General features: G+C 42.5%; 1 protein-coding gene across 5 annotated transcripts in view; it reads right to left on the bottom strand.

Moving 5' to 3' along the window:
- The window catches only part of KLF12 (KLF transcription factor 12), a 442,914-nt gene that overhangs the window by 86,246 nt on the left and 340,678 nt on the right, over positions 1 to 15,990 (bottom strand). The window lies entirely within an intron of this gene.

The raw sequence follows: 15,990 nt of genomic DNA, 5'->3' as shown, positions 1-15,990 counted from the left end.
GGCCTTGAGAGTTATCATTCCTGCAGCATTCACACGACTAAGAAAATCAGCAGGATTAAAGGAAGAACATAGCTCCTAGCTCGCAGGGGTGATACAAGGATTAAAATCAGGACAAAGGGCTGTGCAATTATTCTCATGCTTATGATACATGCTTGCTACTTTTGTCTTGCCAAGCTATGCTTTCTTCAAAACTGGACAGGTTACCTGATATGTCAGCAACTCATCACAGCCTGCCACAGTTTTCCAATTGTTTTAATGAACTTTATGAAGCTTTCCAATTATTTGCATAAACAACACTGCAGGACACTTCTGAGCAAGTGAGTAAAACTGAATTACCATTTCCTAGTTAAAAAGAAATAATCAATCTGTGAAGTGCCCTCTTTATTTACTGCACTTACTTTCAGCAAAACTAAGATGCAAGATATTACCAGGAGTGGTGTACAAGTTCTAAATGAACTCAGCCTTTGAGACTTGAGCTACACTGTTGATAAAGACCCAGTTACTTCAATGAGATCAGACTTGGGCTAAGTGGAGATTTTTGCCATGTTTGTAGGCTATCACATTTCTATCACCAGCCCTCAGAGTCTGCATGTTAAATGCTTTTGGCAGTTACCTTGATCTCATAGTCAAACATGCACCACAACTAAGGATGGGAAATGGTGAGAGGTTATTTTTCACCTCCCGTTCTGCAATGAACTAATCACAACCAGGACAACTAAAGAGCTGCAGCAGCCATTTCCTTCACCAGGCACAGTCGTTCCTCAGTTATTTACTATCACTTGTGAATCATGAGCAGTTTGCAAGAGACTATTTCAATTACATGAATCAGTAACACAACACTTGCTTTGTCGTAGGCAGCACCTCCCTCCATGTGTCTCTTCAAAAGTCATTAAATGCTTTGCTGAGAGCCCTTGGTTTCAAAAGAAAATTCCTGAGTAAGAACATCATCACAAAGTTCAAACAGCTCAGAAAAGTCCATCTGAAATGGCCATGGGTACCTCTGTAAGGAAACTGGAAGCTGCCAGCAGGGTTGTCAGCAACATTTGAGCCCTTTGCATTGGTACCTTCTATGAACCATCTGAGCTGTGCTATAATGTCAGTTGCTGTGAAGAGAACCCAACAATCCAGGCTCTCAGGTGACCACAGCCCACGGCTGTACCAGCAACAAATTAGCCTAAATCATTTTATAGTCCTCACCCAAGCACAAAGCACCAAATAGTGTTCACTGCCCTGGGTCCCCTGCCTGGCTGCAGCATTAGGCACCTGCAATCTGGCAGCTGCTACAAGGTGGATGGGTATGAGCTACACAGTAGATGGAGGGTTACACACTCTTGCCAATGACACAGTGCTGCAAAATGTGCTCAGACTCACCACTGATTTGTCTTAGATATGTATCCTCAGCACAAACAGTTGATGTGGAGCACCAATCAAACATAGTTGTACCCCTGTCCAGCTTGGTGGGCCTATTCCATCAGTCTCCTCACACTACATCAACAGTTTCCAAGTGGAGAGCTTGTCTTGTCCACACTCAATATACTTCTAAACTCTCATTTTGTTTAGACTCTGGATACAGTCACAGTTGATGTTTTTGATCACAGAGACTTCCTGAGCAAAGCATGGGGCTACATCTTAAGTTCTGCATTCTCGTTCAAGAGCATCTGAAATTCTAGGTCTCTCCAACCATGAGATCCTTCCCCATCAATAGCCTCTTCAGTACAGAAAATCTGAGATCTTTCCCTTGGTAGAAGGCAAATGGAGAACCTGATGCAGGAAGGGAGAGCTGGTGCAAGACAAATACCAAAAATAGTGTGCTATCCATTAAAACACCATCCTTTTGAGCAAGAAAGGAAAGCCAGCTGATGGAAGGACGTGAGTACAGATCACTTGGCTGGAGTTCCCAGGTGTTTCTTCCTTGCTCTTCAAGGAGCCCTGCTTACCCAGCCCCTTATTGAGTTATGTGAAATAGACAGGACTAACCACATTCCTCTCAAGCTATTTATGCCATAGAAGGAATATCACTCTTATGAGCTCAACCTAAGAAGACCTTTCATTATTTTCAATTGAACATACACATATAGCAAAAGAAGGCAAAAAAAAAAACCCAGGCAAAGTAGCATTGCTCTCAAGATGTTCACTCATGTGCACCTTAAAAAAGGAAAAGTGTGAAAGACACCATTATTTCACTGGGATTAAACAAAAACGTTTCACATAAACCTCATTTTCAGTAGAAGAATAATACCATTACTTTTCTGTTCAACATCTACATTGACTGTGGATGGACAGGTGCTAGAAAAATAAGTGTTATTTGTAAGTAGTATTATACTAATACCTAACCTTTTGTTTCATAACATCCAAGGCACAAAGACTAACTACTGAGTTTGTAAAAAACAGACGATCCAGAAGTTGAAAGCATGCCGAAACGACCAGCAGGGGCAGAATTCCTAGAGGATAGGAAGCTTTGACTGGTGAGCTTGAGTGCTCAATAGCTAAAATTCTCAGTACAATCAGCAGAGAGAAGCAGGACCTCACCAGTGTAGCCTAAAGAATAGTGAGTCACCTGGAAGAAACCAGCCCCAGTGTTTCCATCTATCTATCTATCTATCTATCTATCTATCTATCTATCTATCTATCTATCTATCTATCTATCCACTGATTTCCATTTCAGGATTGGATTGTCATGAAGTTGAAGTCAAATACTCAACCATTTTGGCTCAGTCACTTCAGGCTCTGTGTGATCTCTTGAGTGTAAGTGTTTAGCAAATACTTGGGTTCAAAGTGTGGGCACATTTCGGCTCCTTGGATGGCTTGACAGCCACTGGAGCAAGGGTGCGGAGTTACTGTCACGCACCCAGATACTCACATTCTCTTTCAGCTCTAAGGAGAGAACGCAGGTGGTGGGTCTTGCTCAGGGTAGTGGAAATATGGGTATGAAAGAGAAAAAACAGGACACAGTTTTTGAAAAATAGTAGCAAAGAGACCTGCAGAAAGAGAACCTGCAGTAACTAACACAAGGAGAGAGAGAAATCTGTTAGTTAGTTCAGTCTTCTGAATCTGTACAGTTTTAGACTGAAAGAAGCCACACAATTACAAACAAATGCCTGAAGCTGTGAACATTTTCACAGGAGCTGACCCTCTACTTTTGAACTTGTCTTTGAAAGCTCTGTTGTTTTGACCCCAAACCTGGCAAAAAAAACCCCAACCCCAAATGGTCCCAAAACACAGATGAATTGTGTTCTGATGCTATTCTGTAGCTTTGTATTGCAATACGTGGATAGCAAACAGTTTGCCACAAGAGGCATTTGCATGATCAGATAGGACTCTGGAGCATGAAGTTCTTCTAGACAGTTCCCTGTAGAGCAAAAAAGTATTTTCTATTGTCTGGGGAAATTAATTACAAAGTTTTAAAGGTATGACTCAGTGCCTTAAATGGAACTAGTCATTTTTGTAATCTCCTATTAACAAAACATCTATTTCTAAGAGCCCTTCAAAACCTTTCCATTTGTAGTCCAGATGCCACAGTTCAAATTAGTTTAATTACTTTTACCATATTATTTTCCTACCTTGCCATGACTCCTCTCACTTAAGCACTTAAGAACACAGTTACAATGGTTACTCATTAAATCTCCCTGAAGTCAAGCAAATAATGAATTAATAATGCTGAATTATGACCACTCTTCAACCAATTCTTCCAAAATGTTCCACTTTCCTCACTGCCCAACATCTGTCCTCCCATGTTCTTATTCATGTACTTTAACACCTGGAAGATGATTCACTGAAGGAAGTAAATCTTCCTCAAACTTCTACTCTACAATCCAATGACAATCACATACTCCTTTAGAAAACCCCAAACCTGTGCAGGTACCAGCAGTAGACCATGCCATGTAACAACAGATGAACCATAGAATCATAGAATCAACCAGATTGGAAGAGACTTCCAAGATTATCCAGCCCAACCTATCATCCAGCCCTATTCAGTCAACTAGACCATAGCACTAAGTGCTTCAGCCAGGCTTTGCTTGAACACCTTCAGGCACGGTGACTCCACCACCTCCCTGGGAAGCCCATTCCAATGCCAATCACTCTCTCTGCCAACAACTTCCTCCTAACATTCAGCCTAGACCTCCCCTGACACAACTTGAGACTGTGCCCCCTTCTTCTGTTGCTGCTGGCCTGGCAAAAGAGACCAACCCCACCTGGCTATAACCTCCCTTCAGGTAGTTGTAGACAGCAATGAGGTCTGCCCTGAGCCTCCTCTTCTCCAGGCTGCACAACCCCAGCTCCCTCAGCCTCTCCTCAGAGGGCTGTGTTCCAGGCCCCTCACCAGATTTGTTACCCTTCTCTGGACATGTTTCTGTACCCCAACATCTCTCTTGACTTGAGGAGCCCAGAACTGGAAACAGCACTCAAGGTGTGGCCTGATTAGTGTTGAGTGCAGGGGAAGAATTACCTCCCTTCTCCTACTGGCCATACTGTTCCTGGTCCAGGCTAGGATGCCATTAGCTCTCCTGGTCACATTGCTGGCTCATCTTCAGCTACTATCTACCAGCACCCCCAGGTCCCTCTCCGACTGGCTGTTCTCCAGTCACTCTCTCCCCAGCCTGTATCTCTTCTTGGGGTTGTTGTGGCCAAAGTGTAGAATCCTGCACTTGGCCTTGTTAAATCTCATCTCATGAAGGGACCACAGACTCAGAATTTCCCATGAAGTAGGCTCCTAGGCAGTCATTCTCTATCCATCAGCTAGCTAGTATCATAGTACTCGATACCAAATGCTTCAAAGACAAGTACCACAAAACCACCATGTAAATAGCTATGGGTTATTCTGCCAGTGGGGAAACAGAGCTGAGCTTATGTCCCCTGGGCAAGGAACTTTATTTACTGCAATTGCAGATACCCTGTGTACTCCTTGTGTACTTGCAGTTCCTTTTCCTTGTGTATTATTTAAGCTTCATTTATTCATCAGTTTAGCAGGCTCTTAGCAACCATGCCATTAAGTAATGATGAGGTAACGTTGTCTACTACCAGGACAAAATACAGCTCTGTGACCAAGTATTAAACTGATTTCATTCTCTGGCCTAAACATAACTCTCCCTCTGGTATTACAGGAGAGTGTCATGTCCCTTCTTATCTCTTCAGACAATTCTTATCCCTCTTCAGACAATTTTTCGGCACATGGAATTGTCACTGTGACTTTAAGTCATCACCACTTCTCTGTAGCCCCTTGCTGCAAAGGTACTCAGCATTTTGAAACACTGGTAACATTTTTTATTCCAAGTAAGAGTCGCCCAGGGACTGTTCAGGGGTACAGGCTCAGCCATCCACTCAGAATTTTCTGTATTTGATCTTTCATCATTTTGTGAAAGTAGCACATGCTGGAATTCTGCTTTTGAGAAGGACAAGGTTAAGAAAGCACCTGCAAATGAAACTTGATTTAGAGGTTTGTGTAGTGATTCCAGACGGTGGGGGAAGGAACGTACAGCAGATACTGTCCCTCACTCTGTTCACAAAATACAATGGGTTTGAATCAAACCTGTATGATTTAATAAGTGGCACTTGCCCAGCCCTGCTATCTATAGGCACATCTTTATACACTCCGTTTCTACTGCCAGTACTCTTGGTGGAGCATTCCCCACATAAAACCAGCAGGAGGTCCCAGAGTTTTAGCCCATAACAAGTAGAAAGAAAATAAACAATCCAGCAAGCAGGGCCCTGCCTAATGTTTGATGATGTTAATTTTCCTAGTCCAAGTCAACAGATCTGCAGCTTTCCAGGGTTGAAGACATCTGGTGAGTCCTATTTTGGTTTCTGCTGCAAGATATTATGAGATATATATATATATATATATATATATATATATATATATATATATATATAAAACACATTATATTTTAACTTATATATATATAAATGAATATAATATATAAAAATATTATATATATATACATATACATATAAAAGATGTGGTGTATATGTATATATACATATACATACAAAAGGTGTAGCGTGTTTATGTATATATCTACACGCACATATACATATAAAAGGCATAGTGTGTATATGTGTATATATATACACACATATATACATATAAAAGGTGCAGTATCTAAGCCAGCTGGTTTTGTCTCCCTTGTAAACACCAGAATTGTTCCAAAACATATAGGACAGTCAATCTGTTGTGACTCTGCATGGGGAAATCATGAACCATCAATGACGGTAAACTAGATTGTGTATTTCTACTAAAAATAAGCAATTTCAGGCAGAAAAAGAATCTTTCTACAGCAAAAACACTATCTGATAATAAGCATCCTCAGGCACTCCCAGAGGAAGAGGGCAGCTTAGCTTTTAGACACAAGGGAAAGGGAAAAAAAGACAACTCTGACTTTCTGTGTGATATTTTTACTAGTATAATTTTTTAATGAAAACACATCAGAGCACTTATAAAGCACTTTCCAACTTCAAAGTGCCTTATAAAGTAAAAAAACCACCAAACCCTAATCCTTTATAAAGTCTGTCTTTGTAGCAGCGCAATGTAACAATTATCATGTCCATTCTGCAGGTAGAGAAACCAACACAGTGAGAGGATCAGCAGCTTGCCCAGAATTGCAGAGCAAGAGTCACATGAAAAAAAGTCACAGAGCAATGCTGTGACTCACATGCTAGGAACACCTTAGCTCCTGTAGCGAAATTGCTAGATCTCAAGTTTCACCTCATTAAAAATGTGAACTATTTTCAATCAATTCGATGCAAAAACCCAGTTCAATGATTTAGATGCCTTTCTAAAGGTCACTTGGGATCTCTGTTTCCAAGTTATCGGTTCGCTGTGTCTCTTTGGCGACCGCGGTGCGTTTGACTTTTGTGTTTCAGACTTGTCAAAATATGCAAATGAGGCAAGAGATTAAAGTTTCGTATCAATTGAGCAAGCCTGGGAAAACAATTTCTGTGAGTAAAACAAGAACGTACTGTGCTGTTTGTGGCACGTCTTGAAATTCAGGTTTTTTAATTCCCTGTTCTCAGCCTGACTTAGGCAAAGCACAGGGACATGGTTTCTTCATGTGAAAACTGGAAACAAACCATTTCTTCAGTGACAATCTCTACTCTAAAATAACCTCCCAAAGAAACTGACAAATAAAAGCTCAGGGATAAGCTTTGTCTCACTCAGCTTTGCACAACCAACCATTTGTTGTTTGCACTGAAGGCCGGCTGAAGAAGAGACTGGAGCCCTGGTGTGCTGGGCTGTCCACAGAAACAGATTACTGAAAACTTCTCCTCCTGCCATTAAAGTCAATTAGTTACAAATGGAATTAAACTTCCCAAACGAAGAGATGCTGATTTTTATTACCATAAAAAAGCAGAACAAATATCTGTCTTACTAAAGAACAACATTAACTGCAAAACACATGCATGACAAGAGAAAATAACCCTTAATGGGACCAAGACAGTCCTACATTTCATCTCTTATGTGGAGAAAACACTGAAGTGCAGCCAATAACCCCTTGTTCTACATAGGGGTCACCTAATTTTTCTCCTTTCCTAAGAAACAGGAAGATTTCTGGAAAATTCCCCCAACTTTCTACTTGTGCACTTTCAAACAGTGAAGACTGAAAACACGACATTTCAGCCATTGCCTCTTCTTTCCTTTTAGCTGTGTTAAAAATAAAGTGGAGACAAAGAAAACCTGAATAAAGCACTTTGGGGTGGGGGGGAAGGCTTTGTGAAGTTTAGTTGCAGTTTTGAGTCTGTTCCACTCTCAAAGACCATGTTTCTAATCGAAGGCTGAAAAGGACAGGGTGGGCACCACAAGGACCTCTAGACACACTTCCCAAAAGACAAGGGGTGTCACCAGCAGTGTGTATTTCGGTAGCAAATTGCTATTCCTGTTGTCTCTGTTGAGAACTGAGTGAGCTGCAAGAGTTAACGTACTTGGAAGCCCTGTACTGTGTATTTACTCCTCCAGGTCTGGGTGCAACATCTGGGAAAGTATTTTGGAGGGAATGAGAGTAAAGAGGTCTTTCTTGCCTTCATGCCACTGCAGGGTTACATATGGTAGACCACAATCATGCCTGAGACCTTAGATGAACTACAGTTCTTTGGAGGTAGAATGTTAAGTACTAAAAGGTTTGCTTAGAGAAAATAGAACTCTGCATAATGAAATTATCATTATTCCCTTGTGCCACACACAGACAAAACACATATGCACCCCATATTTACAAAGTCAAGGGGCACTGTTGCAAATATTTTTCATAACCTGGAGACTGAAAGCAATCACAGATGCAATTAGAGTTGCTTTCCCATCAAAGTGCCTCGCAATAACCACACAGGCACTCTTCCATATCGGCACAACATCAGACCTACAATGCAGAGGAATGACTCCCTGTGTGTAAGGTGAATTCAGAGCTCACAAAACATGCCAGAAATGAAATAATTTAACTTTCCACAGAGCGGCTATTGGAAGAGAACTGGACGTACAAGCTCCTTGTGGTATGGACACCTGCCCATAAGTAGCTGGACACAGACAACTATCTCATTACACCCAGAGGTTCCCGTTTCTGAACAGCAATTTACTCGGCTGTGGTGACACTGGGAAGACTGCTTTTATACCCTGGTACATATTGCACCAGCAGACATCCACTTGTAAATACAGTTTGATCCCATCACATCAACGGGAATAGGCTGAGGCTTCAGCTGAGGCTTCTACAGCCCCATTTATTAAATAATCTGTTTATATTCTAAACAGAAACTGCACGAAGAAAGAGCAGAAAAGCTAGAAGTGAAAACTTCCATGAAATATACTGTTTTCCACATTGGAAAGCTCTGCTGTTTATTTAAACTGGCAGTATATTTTAAACACTGAAAGAAAGTATTTCTTAAAAAATAAAAGCATGGCCCAATACAAACAGAACCTCCTGTTTTACCTAAAGCAAATTAATTTTTAAATTTTGCTTTGTTTATTTAAATTCCCAGATTCTGGTACGGCATGTGAACCTGCTGCCGCAGCTTTTTTTCACCAGATAGATTTATGTGGGGGAGGGAGAGCTCTGGGACAAGGTCCTAAGGAGCACATGAGATATGTGTGATGGTTTGGGTGTTCCCCAACCCCCCTACACTTTGGAAAATAACCCAGACTAGGCTCAGCAGCTCCAGAAATTGAACGAAGCTTTATATTTACAGCTTAGCACAATATACAAACAGGTATTTGCCATAGATACAGCTATAGACAGAAATAGACAAGTTGAAAAGTAATACAGAAACACAACAGCCCTCCCAGAAACCTGAGTCCCCAGGAAAGGCCTTTGACCACCCTTCTACCTTCCTCCCACTCCTCTATCTTACCCTACATCTTGCCTTATGTTTAAGGTAGATTGGAGAGTTGGCCACGGGGGTTAGGAAGCAGATGAATTAGTCACACAGATGGCAGCTTAGGTTAGAGAGAGAAGTGCAGCCCAAAGCCCAGACAGCAACTCTGTTATCTATGTTTGTATTCTCGTTCTTAAACATCTCAGCAAGCCTATGAGTGAAGTAGACATCACCACTGTTTCCTTTTCACAGCCTGTAATCTAACTCTTCTCACCAAAACACTCTAGCTAGCTTCAAACTAGCACAATATGAGAGAGAAAAGCTGGGTAGAAGGCTGAAGCACCTCTCCTATGAGGACAGACTGAAAGAGTTGAGGCTGTTCAGTCACTAACGATAATGAAAAATAATAGTAATGAAAAGGAAGGTAACTAAAAGAGAGAGAAATAAACCCCAGGAACACAAGCAAAGCACAATGCAATTGCTAACGACCTGCTGATCGGTGCTTGAGTAGTGAGTTGCCCTCCCCACGCCCAGTTCCCCCACTTTATATACTGGGCATGACATTCCACAGCATGGAATATCTATGCAGATAGTTCAGAGCATCTGTCTTGGCCATGCTCTCTCCCATTTTCTTGCGCACTGGCTCACTGGCAGAGCATGGGAAACTGAAAAATCCTTACCATAGGGTAAGTGCTACTTAGCAATAACTAAACCATCAGTGTGTTATCAATATTATCTGAGCCAGCAGCATGCACTTGCAGCCCAGAAAGCCAACCAGAGCCTGGGCTGCAGCAGGAGAAGTGTGGCCAGCAGGGCGAGGGAGGTGATTCTCCCCCTCTACTGTGCTCTGGTCAGACTCTACCTGGCGTACTGCATCCAGTTCTGGAGCCCCCATTACAAGAGGGATGTGGAGATGCTGGAGTGTGTCCAGAGAAGGACCACTGGGATGCTCAGAGGGCTGGAGCAGCTCTGCTGTGAGGACAGACTGAAAGAATTGGGACTGTTTAGTCTGGAGAAGAGGAGGCTCCAAGGTGACCTTCTTGTGCCTTCCAGCATCTGAAAGGGGCTACAAAAAATCTGGGGAGGGACTTTTTAGGCTCTCAGGGAGTGACAGGACTAGGGGAAATGGAGCAAAGCTGGAGGTGAGAAGAGTCAGAGTGGAGGTGAGGAGGAAGTTTTTGGGCATGAGAGTGGTGAGAGCCTGGCATGGGTTGCCCAGGGAGGTGGTTGAGGCCAGGCTAGATGAGGCTGTGGCCAGGCTGATCTAGGGTAGGTTGTCCCTGTCCATGGCAAGAGGGTTGAAACTAGATGATCCCTGTGGTCCCTTCTAACCCTGACTGATTCCAAGTCTAGAGGGTAGGTGACAAAGAAGTGTTAACGTTAAAGTAGGCCAAAGATCTGTAAGGTTCAAGTCAAAGCCAGAGGAATTATTTGAAAATGTTGCTTCCTCCCAATATTTGCCTAAAGAAGGGATTATGAATCTGTAAATATCTCTCTGGAACTTATAGCAAGCAAAAGGCATTAAACAAACCTTAAGAAAACAACAGGTAATGAATGGAGTTTTCAAACACAGAGCAAAAATAACTTTTTTTTTTTTGGTCTTCTTAATTCACTCTGAAACTGCTCAAAGGAAAATGTGAACAAAGACTAATGACAGGGGCCCTTTCATATGAAAATAATATAGAGAGCAAAAGCGAGCGAGAGGAATGCACTGTTTGCAAAAGCACAGACTAAATAAAGGACCCATGTCCTTGCTAGCCTTCTCTCCTCCAGGGTGGTGGCTCAACCCAGCTACAAAGGAACATCTTAGGGAGGGAATGCTGTCTTTTTCTCTGCTACAAATTCGTATTTGCGAGATCTAACCACCACCGAAGACCAACAGAAACTGACAAAGAGGTTTCATTACCTATGTGGCAAAGGTATCTCATCTCTCAGGAATGACAGAGGCGCTAATCAGGGACAAAGCACCAAGCACTAAAACATGCATTTGGCCCGGGGGCTGTATGCAGCCTGCCTCGGTGAACACTTAGAGAAGGAGCTGTGGTTTTTGGAGCAGTGGCACTGAGAAAAGCGATTCAGACCTGCTGCTAATTGGGGTTCGCAGATGAAAAGTAGCAGTTGCAGCCCAGTATCTGAGACCCTCTTGAGGTGAAAGCTATGGCTGTGGCTGTATGATGTCCTACAGAATCACACAGAGCCAAAGAATTTCTTAGATTGGAAAAGCCCTTCAAGCTCATCGAGTCCAATCATTAGTTTCACACTGACAAGTCCTTGACTAAACCAAATCCCTCAGTATAACATCTAATCACTATAAATCGCTATGCTTGGAAAGGAACACCAGGATCAGCCACTCCAACCTTCATCACAGCAGCCTTCATCACTAGACCTCAAGCACCACATCCACTTCCCTTTTAAACACCTCCAGGGACGGTGACTCCACCACCTCCCTGGGCAGCCTGTCCCAGTGCCTGACCACCCGCTCAGGAAAGAACTTCCTCCCAACAGCCAACCTAAACCTCCCCTGAGGCAACTTGAGGCCATTTCCTCTTGTCCTATCATTAGTAACTGGGGAGAAGAGACCAGCTCCAGCCTCACTACAACCTCCTTTTAGGTAGTTGTAGAGGGCAATAAGGTCCCCTCTCAGCCTCCTGCAGACTAAACAAGCTCAGCTCCCTCAGCCGCTACTCATAGGTCATGCTTGCCAGACCTCTTCCCTGCCTTGTCGCCCTTCTCTGTACCTGCTCCAGCACCTCAATGTCCCTCCTGTACCCTGGTGACCAAAACTGGACACAGTACTCAAGGTGTGGTCTCACGAGTGCTGAGTACAGGGGCATGAGCACCTCCCTGCTCCTGCTGGTCACACTCACAAACTAAGCCCATTACCACTTCACACCAAGTGTGAAGTCCCAAGCTTTTACTGCCAGTGACACCAGAAAGCCACTCTGCCATGTGCCTACATAAATTTGTAACTAACAATTGAAATAAAGTTTCACATATATATGGAATGCTGGTTACTCCTACAATAAAAGAAAATCCTATGGAATTAAGAGGGAACAATCTCTTCTGTATCAGATGTTGTAAAATTACATCCCACATAACCTTAAAGCAGGCATCTTCTTTCTTTATTACTTCTTCAGAATGACTCACATGTTTTAATCTCTGTGGGCTTCTCTATATGGTAAGAGGATAGCCACAATGAACAAGAACTGGATTTAGCCATCAGCAACTTGAGGTTTAAAAAAACAGGAGAAATCAAACTTCCCTTCAAGTAATTGTGTAGTTGGTTAGAGTTCTCAGGTCACTCTACATGCCAGTCATGACTCTGGGACACGTGCACACCACTTAGCATGCACTCTGCATACCTAGAAAAAAGGGAAGAGACTTAAATCTCCCTCACATGTACTACCCAATTTACATGTTGTCATTGGAATGGGCTGCCGATGGAGGTGGTGGAGTTGCCATCCTGGAGGTGTTCAAGAAAAGACTGGATGAGGCACTTAGTGCCATGGACTAGTTGACTGGATAGGGCTGGGTGCTAGGTTGGACTGGATGATCTTGGAGGTCTCTTCCAACCTGGTTGATTCTATGATTCTATGTTTCTAGACTCTCTGGCCTCCTAACAGACACCATAATTTGCCTCTTTATTTTACATAATACACCTCAAATTTCCATGCCCTCCCTATTTAAGTGGAGACAGATGATGTCTATGAAAACCAGACCATGATATGCAAACACAATTCAGGTTAAATCAGAGTATCAAATACTAGGATTCACAGACTAAGTAGCCTGTGGATGAAAAGCAAAAATAGCTTTTATCCATGTGGTCAGCCAGTGGGACAGTTTGTCCATGACGAGGTGCATCACCACATGTGTGCCCTGTGACATCACCCACAGCCAGCAGCCACTGCCTCACTGTGCCTCTGTTGGCAGCTGGAAACTGTCATCTTTTTCTTTCGATGATCACACTTTTCATTCATTAATAAATTAATAAGGCAATTGAAATGAGATTTAATTTAAAAAGGGACTGTGTGTTTTTCATATGACCACTGTCATCTATTCAAAAGGTATTTTGACTTTCTTATTCCACTTTTGCACTGTTATGGTAACTGGCCCAAAGGGTAATGGATGTTCGCTCTTGCTTTCCCTCCTCAATTTCCTCAACATAGACTCTCCTGTCCTCTCATATTGCCATACACACACTTTATCTATCCACAACTTATATATTCCTTCCTTTTCCTTTCCTTTTCCTTTTTATCAACCAGGTTGGAAGAGACCTCCAAGATCATCCAGTCCAACCTATCACCCAGCCCTAACCAATCAACTAGACTATTGATTGAGACTATGATGAAATGCATTACTTCAGTTTTCTGCCTTTCATTTAGCCTCCTAAGTGGTACAACCATAAGGCCTTTACCCTGCTCACCAATCGAGTTTACAAACCTTAGCTTATTACAGTGACAGATGAGTGAAAAAAAAAAAGATCAGTCAAGAGAAATTTGGCAGGGAAATTGCAAACATTTTGATTCTTTCACAGCTTTCTAATGACGTTTCGGATGTGTCCATCCAGCTAAAGAGGAGGTCAAGATGTGTGCCCTCCGTTTTACAGCAAGAAATTGCCTGCTTCCTGCCAACACAATTAAACTACTTAATGCATTTTACGGTTTCACAGACCTGTGATGTCCAGTTTCACCAACTTCACTAATCAGTTATTAAACTCTCATTTTTGTAACCCATACCAGTCTTTCAATGCTGTGATTTAAATTTTTGATTTACATAAAACATAGCAGATTTTCATCATCTCTTTTCAGAGATGTGCTAGTTTGAAGCTAGCTGAAGTATTTTGGTGAGAAGAATTAGATGATAGGCTGTGAAAAGGAAACAATGGTGATGTCTGCTGCACTCATAGGCTTGCTGAGATGTGAAAAACTAACAACATAAATATAGATAACAGAGTTGCTCGCTCTGACTTTGGCTGCCTCCCTTCTCTCCCTAACCTGCTGTCTGTGTAACTAATCCTTCTGCTTTCTAACCCCTCTGTCTGATTCTCCAAACTCACCTTGAATGTAAGGTGAAGTCTAGGATAAGGTAGAGGGGTGGAAAGGAGCTGGAAGGATGGTTGGGAGCCCCTCTTGGGGACTCTGGTTTCTGGAAGGGCTGTTGTGTTTCTGTATCACTTTTAACTTGTCTGCTTCTGTCTATTGTAAATACCTGCTTGTATATTGTGCTAAGCTGTAAATATAAAGCCTCATTCTTATTTCCAGCTCGACTGAGTCTAGTTTGGGTGATTTCATAAGAGTGGGGGTGCAAGTAACTCCCAAACCATCACAAGAGAGAACTGAGTCTGTAGATCTTTCACAAACCAGGGCCAGAAAGGAAACAGCAATTCACTGAGATAAATGTAAATGTTTTTTGAATTAAATTTTCAGTGGGGTGAAAAATCCACAACGGAGGGAACCATTATTATTTAATCTACTCAACAGCCCTACTGGAAATGTCAATGACAACTTTGGTACTGCCTAAAAGGCTTGAAATAGCCATTACACATCACTAAAAACCCACTACAGTTGCTTCCCTCTCCATCTTCAAAGCAAAAGCAGCAAACTGAAGAAGCAAGTCTTACCAGGGCTGCACAAGCACAGACCTCATGGGGAACTGCAGGTACAGTTCTCACCATTCCTGGGGCTGACACCAGCACCTATGCTGAGCTCAGTGCAGGCATATGGAGACTGGCAATGCAACCCAGGGCTGTTGGTTATCCCGTTTTCAAAGATCACTCATTTGTGGAGTTACACATTAGAAATTTTCTTCAAGTTCACTGAAGCAGAAACTAACTCAAGACAACTGCAGCAAACCAATTTCTCACAGTTTCTCCTTGCAGGAAGAGTTGATAAACCTGAGCTGTGAAAATGCCTGTAAGCCCCAAAGGCTCTCCATCACACTCAATACCTCCTGATAGCTTTGCTTGATGATCTGGCAAAACAACAAGAAGCTGATACTAGAAAGAGAAATTTAATACCAGTGCTTGTGATTTATGAAATGCTCTAACTACTGCAGGTTTCACTTGCACGTCTTCCAGTTGGAGACAATATATAATTCAAGCTCGCCCCCCAGTGGACTCCCTGCCCACACCAGAACACTTTGAAGCCTTGAAGACGCTGGTGAGAAGTACTGGGGAGCTAGATGACAGCAAAAGTTACTGGAAGAAGAATGAAATGCAACTGTTTCAGTGCATAATCTCTTGTTTACATTTTTTTAAATTAAGATAAAAGAAGTATACCTTCTAACCAGGCTTTTCACCCTGGCAAAATGTGACATTGTTTTTCCTCCTGTATCTAAACAACTGCAAACTTTTTAGTGGCTATGAATAGATAGTGAAAGAAAGAAAGAAAGAAAGAAAGAAAGAAAGAAAGAAAGAAAGAAAGAAAGAAAGAAAGAAAGAAAAGAAAAAAAGAGCGGTTTGGCTCTCAAACACATCCTGCTAAGGCCAGTTTCTGGCCTGGATCAGGAAGAGTGTAGCCAGTAGGACAAGGGAGGTTATTCTGCCCCTGTGCTCAACACTGGTCAGGCCACACCTTGAGTCCTGTGTCCAGTTCTGAGCTTCTCAATTCAAGAGAGATGTTGAGATACTGGAAGGTGTCCAGAGAAGGGTAACAAAGCTGGTGAGGGGCCTGGAGCACAGCCCTGTGAGGAGAGGCTGAG

This window comes from Pogoniulus pusillus, chromosome 3 (assembly GCF_015220805.1).
Source record: "Pogoniulus pusillus isolate bPogPus1 chromosome 3, bPogPus1.pri, whole genome shotgun sequence".
Taxonomy (NCBI): domain Eukaryota; kingdom Metazoa; phylum Chordata; class Aves; order Piciformes; family Lybiidae; genus Pogoniulus; species Pogoniulus pusillus.
This window is presented reverse-complemented; position numbering and strand designations above follow the sequence as displayed.